The sequence below is a fragment of the Eleutherodactylus coqui genome, chromosome 7 (assembly GCF_035609145.1).
Source record: "Eleutherodactylus coqui strain aEleCoq1 chromosome 7, aEleCoq1.hap1, whole genome shotgun sequence".
Classification (NCBI taxonomy): domain Eukaryota; kingdom Metazoa; phylum Chordata; class Amphibia; order Anura; family Eleutherodactylidae; genus Eleutherodactylus; species Eleutherodactylus coqui.
The window spans coordinates 200,658,032-200,670,039 of NC_089843.1; the positions used below are offsets into that span (position 1 = coordinate 200,658,032).

The 12,008-nt window shown below is 45.9% G+C and overlaps 1 pseudogene; it reads right to left on the minus strand.

The window, feature by feature from the left end:
• Window positions 1-6,368: 6,368 nt before the first annotated feature.
• LOC136574032 (U2 spliceosomal RNA) lies at window positions 6,369-6,579 on the minus strand (annotated as a pseudogene).
• Between the last annotated feature and the right edge of the window lie 5,429 nt (window positions 6,580-12,008).

The window sequence follows — 12,008 nt, forward strand, 5'->3', positions numbered from 1 at the left end:
CGCTAACAACTTGACTCTACGCACAGCACTCTCTGACTCGCACACTACACACACATCATCCATATACGCACACACCTTTAACTCTTTCCCACCACTTCCTGGAATATGGATCCCTCTCTCAACTTTGTCCTTTCTCAACAGGCACAACAATGGCTCAATCGCACAAATAAAAGCGACTGCGGACAGCGGGCAGCCCTGCCGCACCCCAGAACATCCACTCACCTTTCTCCCCACACACCCATTCACCAACACTCTGCTATACATTCCATTATACAAACTCTGAACTCTCCACACAAAATCACTCGGGAAACCCATTCGCAACAACACTCTAAACAAAAAACTATGAGACAATCTATCATACGCCTTTTCAAAATCTATCGATACAACATACACACTCTTCTCTCTACTCTTACAATCCCACAACACATCTCTCAACAACACCAGACTCTCTTGCACTCTTCTACCAGGCACCGCACAGAACTGCTCTTCACTCACCACACATTCAACCACGTCTCTCATTCTGTTGGCCACTATCTTCGCATAAATCTTGTAATCACAGTTAAGTAACGTGATAGGCCTCCAATTTTTCAAACTTTTCAAGCTTCCTTTTTTTTGGTATTAACACAATCACACCCCCACGCATACTCTCAGCCACTTCCACATTCTCCCACATATACTTACACACCGCACACACATCCACTCCCACCACCTTCCACAATAGGCGATAAAATTCCACAGGCAACCCATCCTCTCCAGGCGTCTTATTCACAGCCATTCCTTGTACCACTCTCTCCACCTCATCCATAGATATGTCTCTCATCACAGACGCTCTCTCTCCCTCTCCAAGCTTACTCTCTAGCACACTCAGCACCTCACTCTCCAAACTCTCATCCCTCTCTTTCACCGCATACAGATCCTCATAGAACGCAGCCACTTCCTCACTCACACCATCCCCACTCACCTCACATCCATCCTCTTTCATCACCACCTCTATTGTTGGTTTCTTTGCAAAGACTTTTTTAAAGAAAAACCTAGAGCATTTCTCTCCATACTCCATCTTCTCCAGTTTGGCCCTGTATATGATACTTCTGCCTTTTTCTGTCATGTACCTATTGATTTCTCTCCTCACACTCACCAACTCATCCTGCACATCCACACCATTCTCTCTCATTCTCTCCAAAAAACTTAGACGTGTGTTTAGCTTTGTGTACTCCTCTCGCCTTCTTGCTGCCAGTTTATATCCCAAAGACTTGAAATATGCCTTAGTCTTCTTTTTTACCCAATCCCACCACTGCAGAATATTAGCAAACTTGCTTTTCCTCTCACACCACCTGTTATACAGACACTCATACTCCTTTCTCACATCCTCACTCTCCAGGTGACTTATATTGAGTTTCCACAGCCCCCTCCCATGTACCCCTCTCACATTCACATCCACACCACACAGCAAACACTCATGATCCGAAAAAATAACTGGTTTTTGTTGGTAACTTAACGGTATAATATTTTCTGAAACAAAACAATAATCCAGTCGGGAATGAAGGCCCCCTCTATCAGCATGGTACGTAAATAATTTAGGATTAACTTTACATAAAATCTGCATATCTTGCAACCTAAAATCAGAAATAATCTCGGATAAAACCTTCCCAGACAAATCAAACGCCTTCTTGTCCAGGTCGCAGTTCACATCACCCACTACGATTACTGGCATTCTGCCCTGGATAAATAATTTAATTTTTTCAAATAAAAGTTTTCGTTCATTTTTGCTGCTGGGAGCATAAATATTTACCAACAAAAACTTAGTATTTTTATAAATCAAAACCGCCGACAAAACCCTCCCCACCTCAATTACTGTGTAGCTGTCTAGCTGCACCTCCCCCGACTTTAGCAATATGCCTACCCCATCATTTCTGTTGGTTTTACTGCCAGACCATATACATGCCCCACAAGGCCATTCATCAGGTTTTATGTCACCAGTGATGCCACATTCTTGTAGACAAAACACATCCGCGTTTTCTTGTTTGAGAAAACTCAGTATGGCCGTCCTCCTGGCCCTACTGGTAAACACCCGGACATTTTGTGAACATATAATGAATCCCATATTACATTTCATGCCATATACCTACTACCTAAATACATCAGGGTGAGCACCCTATGCAACAGTTCACTTATAAGTCCTCACCACTATCAGTAGTAAGGATAAGGTCTTGCGCCACTTTTTCCAACGGGTCGCTGGTTTCCATTGGCTTCTCCTTACTCCTCTCACACTTCCGTTTTTTTGCAGAGTCCCCCACCACTTTTGCGAACTCCTCGTCGCTTGAGCTTTCGAAGTCCCCACCACCCTCCCTCTTACACAGGGAAGTCTCTGGCGAGGAGAAACTTGCAATGTTCTCCGGGTCTGAGGGATGTACCGGGCTCTCCACCCCTTCGATTACTTCCTCCAGGTGTCTAATTATCTTAGACACCTGGGCCTCAGATACCTCAGCAGCCTCAGGTTTTTGCACAATCTCAGGTAATTTAACAACTACAGGTGTTTTAGCTGTTCTAGTCACTTTGGCTGTTTTAGACACCTTGGCAACCACTGGTGCTTTAGCAGTCCCGGACGCTCCAGCCTCCTCCGACGTTTTAGTAGGCACTTTTGCAGCCACTGCAGCCCAAGACGTTTTTGCAGCCTCGATTTTTGAGGCCTCGGACCCTTTAACAGTCTCAGACACTTTTGGGGTCTCTACAACTCCAGCCACTTCAGTGACCTCTGCAACCCCAGCCTGTGCACCTTTAAGGTTTTCTACCTTCCTCTGTATGCCAGGGGATTTGCCAGCTCTCTCCTGTTCTGGCGCCTCTTGCCTCTCTCCTCCTGTTCTGGGCATTATGCCCGCTGTGCAGTCTTTGTACATGTGGTCGCTGGAGCCACACAGGTCACACCGCTTTGGTTGCGGGCAGTTTCCGGCGTGGTGACCAGCTTCCTGACAATTTCTACATACTTGCCCTTTCATACATTCGGTTTTTACATGCCCGAACTCAAAGCAATTTCGGCAAAAAGTGGGTTGCCCCGGGTAAGTTAAATAGCCTCGGTTTCCTGCAACTCTAAAGTTGGCCGGTGGGTGCTTCACATCTCCAATGCTGTCGGTACTCTGTCTAAATCGGCAATAGAACTTGTACTTACAGTTGAATATGCCTAGGATGTTGGTCTGTTTGTCTCCTCCTCTCACCTGGTCGCAGTATCTCCTCAGGAAAACCTTAATTAGTTCAACCTCGGTAAAAGGGTTATAGACATGCACCAGAACTGGTTTTTCATGGATGCCAAACAGTGGAGAAATCTTAACTCCATCCAACAAATCAAGGTCTTTGTTCTTTCTAAGCCATTCGTATACATTGAGGCAGATATATTCCTCCGTAAAAGTTACGTCGTACATACCCTGCCGTGGGAAGTCCTGCACGCTGTAGATTGCTGGTTTAGGAACCTTCATTTTCTCCAGGAGGATGTCCCTGACGATGAACACGACATTGTTCTTGTTGGAATCTCCTGGCGCAACTTCAAAGCGTATAGAATTTTTCATGCCAAACATTTTCGAAGGTAGGCTGTCGGTCCAAAACCACAGAAAGTAGGATGCTGCTCCAAGCAAAAAACTGGGCGCACCCAGATCGCTCCTCCGACACAGACCGAGCCTTACACTTGATCTGAGCCAAAAGGCCGAGAAGCGATAACTCGTAACGGGTTTCACCTGTAGCCCGGTCCGCCCAACTCCACTTCCAAGGCTTGAGGCAACACGCTCAGCCAGCACTCTGGGCGCACCCACAATGCACCCAGGCAGCTGGGAGAGTTTGTAAAACTTTCCATAGCCCCGCCCCACGCCTTCTCAACCGCGCCCAGCCTCACACCCTCAGTCCTTCCTCTTGCACCGTGCTCACGCATCCTAGGCTTGCAGAGCCTGCTGCTGCAGGACTCGTCAGCTCCCTACAAAGGATGGTTAAGCCGGTGATGACACTAGAAGCAAGCACTAGTTTGTCTCTGAAGGTGCGTCGGCCGGTCGGTTGGAGGGATCTCTTCGGCCAGCCGCATTTCGAGTAGGGACGGATGGAAACTTTTTACCTAAAATAAGGGAAATTGGCTTCGGCCCCATAGGGCTTTATTGCCTTCCCCTGGGCCAGCATTAGTAGACCCTAGTAAGGAGAATATTAGAGCGGCATGGTCATCCGAAGAACTTAAAAACATACAGCAGGCCTTTTTTGCCCGCCATACATACATACATACATACATACATACATAACTACAGATTTTATATTTTTTTTACATATATACATTATATATATACACATTATATATATATATATACACACACATATACACACACACATACACACACACAAACAATCTTAAATCTATCTTTAATCTATATCTACAAAATCTGTAATTTAGAAATAATCCATATCTATATTCTACATAATTAATAAAGATAGATAGATAGATAGATAGATAGATAGACTCACATACATGCATACATACATACTGTATGCAATTGAGTCAGGTGTTTGGAAGGCTGATGATGTCACTCCTTTGTGATGTCATGAGGCAGGTGTATGGCAGGCTGATGTCCCTCCATTGTGATGTCATCAATTTAGAAGCATTAATACCGGGCTTGGCAGCCATTTTAGTCAGTCTCTGCTGCAGCTGGGAGACGGGAGATGGTCTTTATTTCCACCAAGAAGCTGCGGAACTACCGGTAACTGCATCATTTTTATTTTATTCAATATAGGTTTTATGGGTTTCATGGAGGGGGGGAAACTTTTGCCTTATCTCAAAGCAATGTAAAAATAACTTTGACAATGAAACTTAATAAATCAATTTCGAGTTGAACTATATCATGTTTGCTGTGATATTTTATAAGGTCTACAAACAGGGGAATGAGGGGAGGGTAAGGGGGGGAGTGGTAAGGGATGGTAGGTATCTATGACACGGGAGAAAGAGAAAATAAAACAAAAAGGGGGGGGGGGCGGGCTCCGGGATTGTTGTTTCTCTTTACGATTGTGGTTTAAACGTGTTACTCACATGTCCCTGTCTGTAACCACCTAGTAAATAGGGGTGAGCTCCGGGCATCTATCCATATCGGCCAGGTGTGATACAATTTATCATAGCCTGACGGCTCATCTTGAAGCCTCATTCTCTCCCTACGCTCTATTTCGTGATTCAATGTTATTTTTAGTGGAGTGCATTTTTTATGCAGCACACAAGGGGGAGACAGCGGCCTACCAAAATCGAGTTGGCTGCTGCTGTGGCTTTCTTTTTTTTAAAAAAAAAGGTAGCTTCCGTTCTTCCATGGTGAGGAATAGGCAGGGAGGTTCCGTTTTTGCCAGCTGGGGAATGCTTATAGGCAAGGCCTTATCCCTGGTGGTGCATGTAACGTTAGACCACGTTTCAGCATTCAGTCAGTCAGTGGCTGACAAACGAGCTCCATGCAAGTTTACATTAAACAGACACATTTCTTTCTTTACTGTATTGACTGCGGTCAGTAATCGAGCGGTTGAACTGTTTCTGTGTCCATGCATTGAATAAAGCAATACATCCTTGTAAAGTAGACGTCCGTTCGTTGGAGTTCTTTGCTCCCCGAGTGTTGCTCCATCTCTAAACGTTGGCCTGGATCTTCATGGACGAATACTGCCCATCCCACGTGGAGCGTGTATCTCAGCCCGCGTGGAGTGCTGCAGTTCAATGAGGTATTCCGTGCTACATAGCAAGCCTTGGGCCTGTGTGATTGGGGGTCCGCGGCTGTCTGTCCACTCTGAAGCGCGCATCCGGGGCCGGCCGCTTTTCGACTACCAGCGACTGCAGGTCACACACACAGGCTGGTTGGAATGGCCTAGCATTATCCTGATCCGGAGGTGTAAGTTGAAGCTGCGGGGCCCCAGTACAAAGTCTGGAACTGGGCCCCCAAACTATAAAGCTTCATTGATAGCATTGGTTTACAATGTGGGGAAGAGAGACTTTATGGGCTCCCTAGGGCTCCGGGCCCCCTGCACATACACCCATGACCCGAATACGTGGAGCATACAGACGCAGGCTGCCAGGATACGCTGTGCCTGCCCGATGTTTCCAACTTGGCTATTAGCGCAGCGGTAGGTACGAACTATAGAGTGCGGCTGCCATATGAACTGGTGTGTGTGTGTGTGTGTGTTGTTTTGCTTCCAGTTGTACCTGTGCTGTGCACACTCTGGCAGACGCAGCTGCTCAGTGGATACAATGTTGCGAGCAGACGGGCTGAGTGTCAATCAAAGTGCTTGGGTGGTGGTAGCAGCAGCCGCCGCCGCCACAGCTGCGCTGCACCTCTTGCTCGTCGGTTTTGTTTTTCTGCTTTTGGAAACTGTTGAAGGAAAGGGGGTGCACCGGTCCTGGAGGTACTGCAATACCAGGTCAATGCGTGGAGTGGACAGAGCAAGCTCTTTTTCCAGCTCCCTGTTCTAAAAATCCATTTAATATATGGTCCCCAGATAGGGGACGTATCAGATATTAAACTGATAAGAACAGATTTTTTTTAAGTTAACATCCCCATTGCTGGGGTGACTTTATTTTACACAAAGAGTTTTACAATCATCATCAAAAGGAAACATTTCTGTGAACATTTTAAAACGTAAAATGCTCTAAAAAAAACTCTTTAAATACAAATACAAATACATATAAAATGGGCACTTGGTGGCATCAAATTATGGAACTCCACTCGCTTAAAAGCCATTTTCTAGATAAAATTGGAAAGTTTTTCTTGTCTATTAAAAAATAATCATATAATTCGTTAAGACAAATCGCTAAAACGTCCTGCACTGATAAAACCTCATGTTTGAACAGTAAAATATTTCGGGCCTTCCACAGAGCCGTCTTCACGCAGTTAATGATCTTCCATGCCATTATCTTCTCAGTCCTCGTGGGGCATTCCAGGCATCCATATAGCACGGTCTCCATCTTTATTCTTTTTATCCGGGTGATTTTGGTTATCAGAGGGCTTATTTTAGTCCATATTAATTTAGAAAAAAAGCAGGTCCACATGATGTGTTGCACTGTTTCGTCCTCACGACATCCAGGTCTTGGGCAGGCGGCAGAGTTGGTCAGCCCTCTTCGATGCTGGAATGCCCGGCATGGAAGACACTCGTGAACACAGCTCCAGGCAAGGTCCTACTGTGGGTTAAAAAGAGAGTTGTCGTTAACTATTTTCCATATTTCTTTTGTTCTCTCTTCATTAAAATTCCCTGCAGGCGCCATAAAACCACTTTCCTTTATATCTTTATAAGTTTTCTTACTATTTAAAAGGTATTGCACCGTCCTTCCGCTAAAATCATATAAAATCACTATCTTGGCTAAAATCTTGTATTCACTCGCCAGGTTAAAAGAATAGGGGGAATTTAAAACCGTGGAGAACCACCCGTGTCTTCTCATAAAATAACCTGTATTAAAACGAATAAAATACGACCAGTAGTGATTCTTAAAAACAGCGCTAAGACACATGCTAAAATATTTCGTTAAAAGAAAAGCTCTAAAATCAGGGAAATCCTTCCCCCCCATGGCTTTGGGTTTTAAAACTATTTCTCTTCTGAGCTTTTCCATTTTGGAGTTCCATAAAAATGTGAAGCATGCCTTTGTGATCTTCTTTAGCAGCCGGTCTGGAGGGGGAAACACCATACTTAAATATAATAAAATGGGTAAAATGATCATTTTTGTAATTAAAACCTTCCCCTCCAGCGTCAGCTGCCGCATGCTCCACATACACAACTTTTTGTTTATTTTTTGTGCCACCAAGTCCCAACTGGTAAAACCGTTGTTGGACTCATTAAAGGAGACACCTAAAATCTGCACGGTATCGGAAGCCGGTACAGGAATGTCCGTTAAAAGCATATCTCCAATGTTTAAAATACTGCTTTTATTAAAATTCACTTTAAAACCGGAGGAGCAGCAAAAATACTGAATTTGTTTTAAAGTCTTCTGAATTGAGAGGGTGTCCCTGCAGAGCACCGCAACGTCATCCATGTACCCCACTACTTTAGCCTCGACACCCCCCCCACCCGGTAGGGGGATGCCACGAACTTGCTTGTCCTTCCGTAATGCGCATAAAAGAGGCTCCAGTGCACAGATAAAAAGTAGTGGGGACAAGGGACACCCCTGCTTCACTCCGGATTTTAAAAGGACATCCTGCGTCTTAAAACCGTTCACTAAAATCTTACTCGTGCAGTTTTCATAAAAGGCTCTTAGAGACAGTAAAAAGCCTTCTGGTATACACATCTTCTCTAAAACCTTAAAAAGATAAAAATGCGACACTCTGTCAAAGGCTTTTTCGAAGTCTATGGATAAAATGGTCATTTTGCCATGCCTTGACTTCGTGTCGCTGATGCAGTCCTTTAAAAGGTTTAAGTTATCGTGAATCGCCCTCCCAGGGACGCCACAGACTTAGTTTTGGTGTATAATTTTATGTATTATCTGTTTCAGTCTGTTGGCGCAGATTTTGGCCATGATTTTGTAATCGGCATTTAGAAGGGTGATGGGTCTCCAGTTTCTGATATCTGTCTTGTCACCTTTCTTGTACAACAGAGACACATCACCCTTCCGCCAGGACCCTGGGAGGCTTTTGGAATTAAAAACTTCTGTAAAAAGAGAATAAAAATCCTCTTTTAAAATTCCATAAAACGTAACATAAAACTCGATGGGTATACCATCCGGACCAGGCACCTTGCCTGGTTTAAAACTACGTATGGTGTCTAAAATCTACTGCTCCGAGATATCACGTAATAAAAAACTCTGTGAGACAGGATCTAAAACATCAGTAATCTCCTCTAATGAGTCCTTCATAAAACTTACATCCACACTCTTGGTGCTAAAAAGATCCGCATAAAAACCATGTACCTTTCCTAAAAGACCCTGTACATCTGTGACTCCATCCAGTTCATTTAAAACACATTTTTTATCGGTGATTTTCTTAAAAAAATACCTGGAGCAGGTCTCGTTTTCTTCAAGGTGTTTAACTCTAGAGCGAAATATAATTTCTTTACCTCTCTGCTCCAGGCATTTGGCAATCTCTTTCTTTACATCTAAAATCTCTCGAGTCACATCAATGTCATGCTCTCTCATCTTGTACAGGGTCTGCAGACGGGTGTTTAAATCAGAATAAAAGGCCCGTTTCTCTTTGGCTTTGGAGATCCCAACCCTGATAAAATAATCCTTAATCTTGATTTTCATCTTTTCCCACCACTGGCTGGTGGGAATGTTGGGATCTCTTGCCCGTCTGCACTCTTTAAAAAAGGTAATAAAATCAGATAAAACCTGCGGATCTTGTAGAAGGGACACGTTCATCTTCCAGGCATTACTGGTTCTCCTTCTCTCGGCAAGGTTTGCTTTAAAAAATAAAACCTTGTGGTCAGAGAATGTGTTGGTAAAAACATCAGATCTAAAAGGTTGTACCTGGTGAGAGCAGAAGATAAAATCAATCCTGGAGCTGCAGGTGGTGTTGCTCCAGGTCACGCCGGCCTCTTCTGGTAAAAGCGGGTTGCATTTTTTAAAAACATCCGTAAGCAGGTGATCTGATACGATGTTTTTGAGCATGTTGGCAGTTTTGTCATAGTTCCTGCTTACGGAGTTAGAGAACCGGCGTTCCCCCCTTAAAACACAATTAAAATCTCCAGCTAAAACTAAGGGATAAGAACTGTTAATAAAAAGGGGTAAAATCTCCAACATTTCTGCTCTCACCTTCTTTTCTGGAGAACCATAAAAATTTAAAAACTGCCATCTAATACCATTTAATAAAACTCTGACCAATAAAATTCTGCCTGGTAAAATTTCATAAAAATTTTCAATAAAAACGTTCCCTTTAAAAAGAATGGCGACCCCTGCTGATCTGGACTCGTTAGATCCAGACCAGACTGATGGACCGTGCACCCAATCTTTTTCGTATTTCTTATATTGGGATTTGTGCGGGATGCCGCATTCCTGCAGGAAGAACACGGAAGCAGCGAAAATGGTTAGATAGTTGAACAGGGCAGCCCGTCTCACTTTGCTCTCGAGGCTTCTTACGTTAAAAGTGAGACATGAAAGGTCCGCCATCATAGAGTGGGTTTAAGGATGGTGACATATCCTTCCACGGTGCTCAACTTAAAAACCACACTCTCCGGCTAAACCAGAGACCCCGCTGGAGCTCTCATACCCCCCCGCATCCGAATCCACAGTGAACAAAGATGATGCTGGAGAGGAACTCCCATCACTTAGCTGACCCCCCAGGACACCCGAGGCAGGAATGTCCGACAAATCCCAGATGGATGCCATGGGTAGCGTGTCCACCCCAGGGGTCTGCAAGTCGGCTTCTTGTTGTTCATGTTTCCCCTCTGCAGGGGTGGGTACTCGGCTCGTGGCCACTTCCTCGGAGGTTGCCCTTGGGTCCCCCACCTGGCAGGGAGGGGGAGGGGCACTGGTGGATGGCACCTTAGGGGGACCGTCGGGTTTCGCTGCACCAGCAGGTACTTCCTTGGGTCCCCCCCGTACCACCTCCGAGTACAGGGTGGCCCTTGAGCCTTTCCGCCTTTTCATTGCCGCCGCGTCTCCCCCGGGGTCTTCTGCCTCGGGTACCCCCGCAGCCGGCGTGTCCTGCGGGCTGGGACCGGCTTCATTTGGACTCCCCTCTGGCCCCAGATTCTGGGGATGGGAGTCCATCGGCCTATCTGCCGCCCTCCTCATAGTACGCCGCTGCTCTTTGGCTTTACCTTCCTCGTTTTGGGGGGGTCTGCTGGTGGTATCCATATCCTCCGGTTCCTCTCCTTGGGGGGGTGCGGTTTGGTCTGCTGGTTTCCTTTGCTGCCCTTGCTGCTCCGTGTTCCGTGCCCTATGGCGACACTCAAAAAAAAGATGACCAACTCTGCCGCATGTATCACATTTCTTTGCCATAGGGCAGTGGTTCGTCTCGTGCTCTGAACCACCACAATTCCTGCAGGTCACGCCGCAACTGTCTTTTTCATGGCCGTATTTTTTACAGTTGCGGCAGAAGGCTGGCATTCCCGCAAAATAGAGGTCGCCACTCACATTTCCCAGTTTAAAACGAGCGGGCGGTAATTTTAGACCCCCTGGGCAACCAGGGTCTTTTATACACGTGACCTGGAACCTCCATTTGGATGTCCAAATGCCAAACTCGTTCATAATTTTTCCCATACACTTCACTGATTTAAAGTAGCATGCCAGGAACGCTTCAACCTCTTTCAGATCCGCGTAGGGAGAATACATTTTAATCACTACGAGTTTAGTCACATCCAGGACGTGCTCAATCAGTTGGACCCCCTCAAGCCGTGGATCTTTTTTGGAAGGAATTGCTGCAGTCAAATCATGGAAAATACCTTTCTCCGTAAAGGTAACATCATATGTCCTTCGCTTGGGGTAATCCTGTATAGCCAATATCTCTCGTTTTTGTATATTAAAAACGCCACATACTTCAGGCCACGTGTATCCGCCGCTTCATTGTTAAAAACCACTCGTAAGGTGTTTTTTATCCGTGCATATGCCGGTATGGAACCAGGGTCCGCACCCATGGTTCCCAATAGCGCTTTTACAACCCGGTGTTGTAAATCTTCCTCAACTTGGCGCAAGGCCAAGCGGGCTAGGGGGATCGCAACTCGTTTACTCTAGGACCTAGTCCCTCTCCCCAATAGCAGAGGGCGGGTTTAGCCCACCGAAGTGGGCGATCCCGCCAGGCCGAGGAGAGGGGTGCCTGAGATACCTTTCGGCTAAGATCTCCTGTACAAAGTACACTTGATCTTAGCCAAAAGGCCGAGAAGCGATAACCCGTAACGGGTTTCACCTGCAGCCCGGTCCGCCCAACTCCACTTCCAAGGCTTGAGGCAACACGCTCAGCCAGCACTCTGGGCGCACCCACAATGCACCCAGGCAGCTGGGAGAGTTTGTAAAACTTTCCATAGCCCCGCCCCACGCCTTCTCAACCGCGCCCAGCCTCACACCCTCAGTCCTTCCTCTTGCACCGTGCTCACGCATCCTAGGC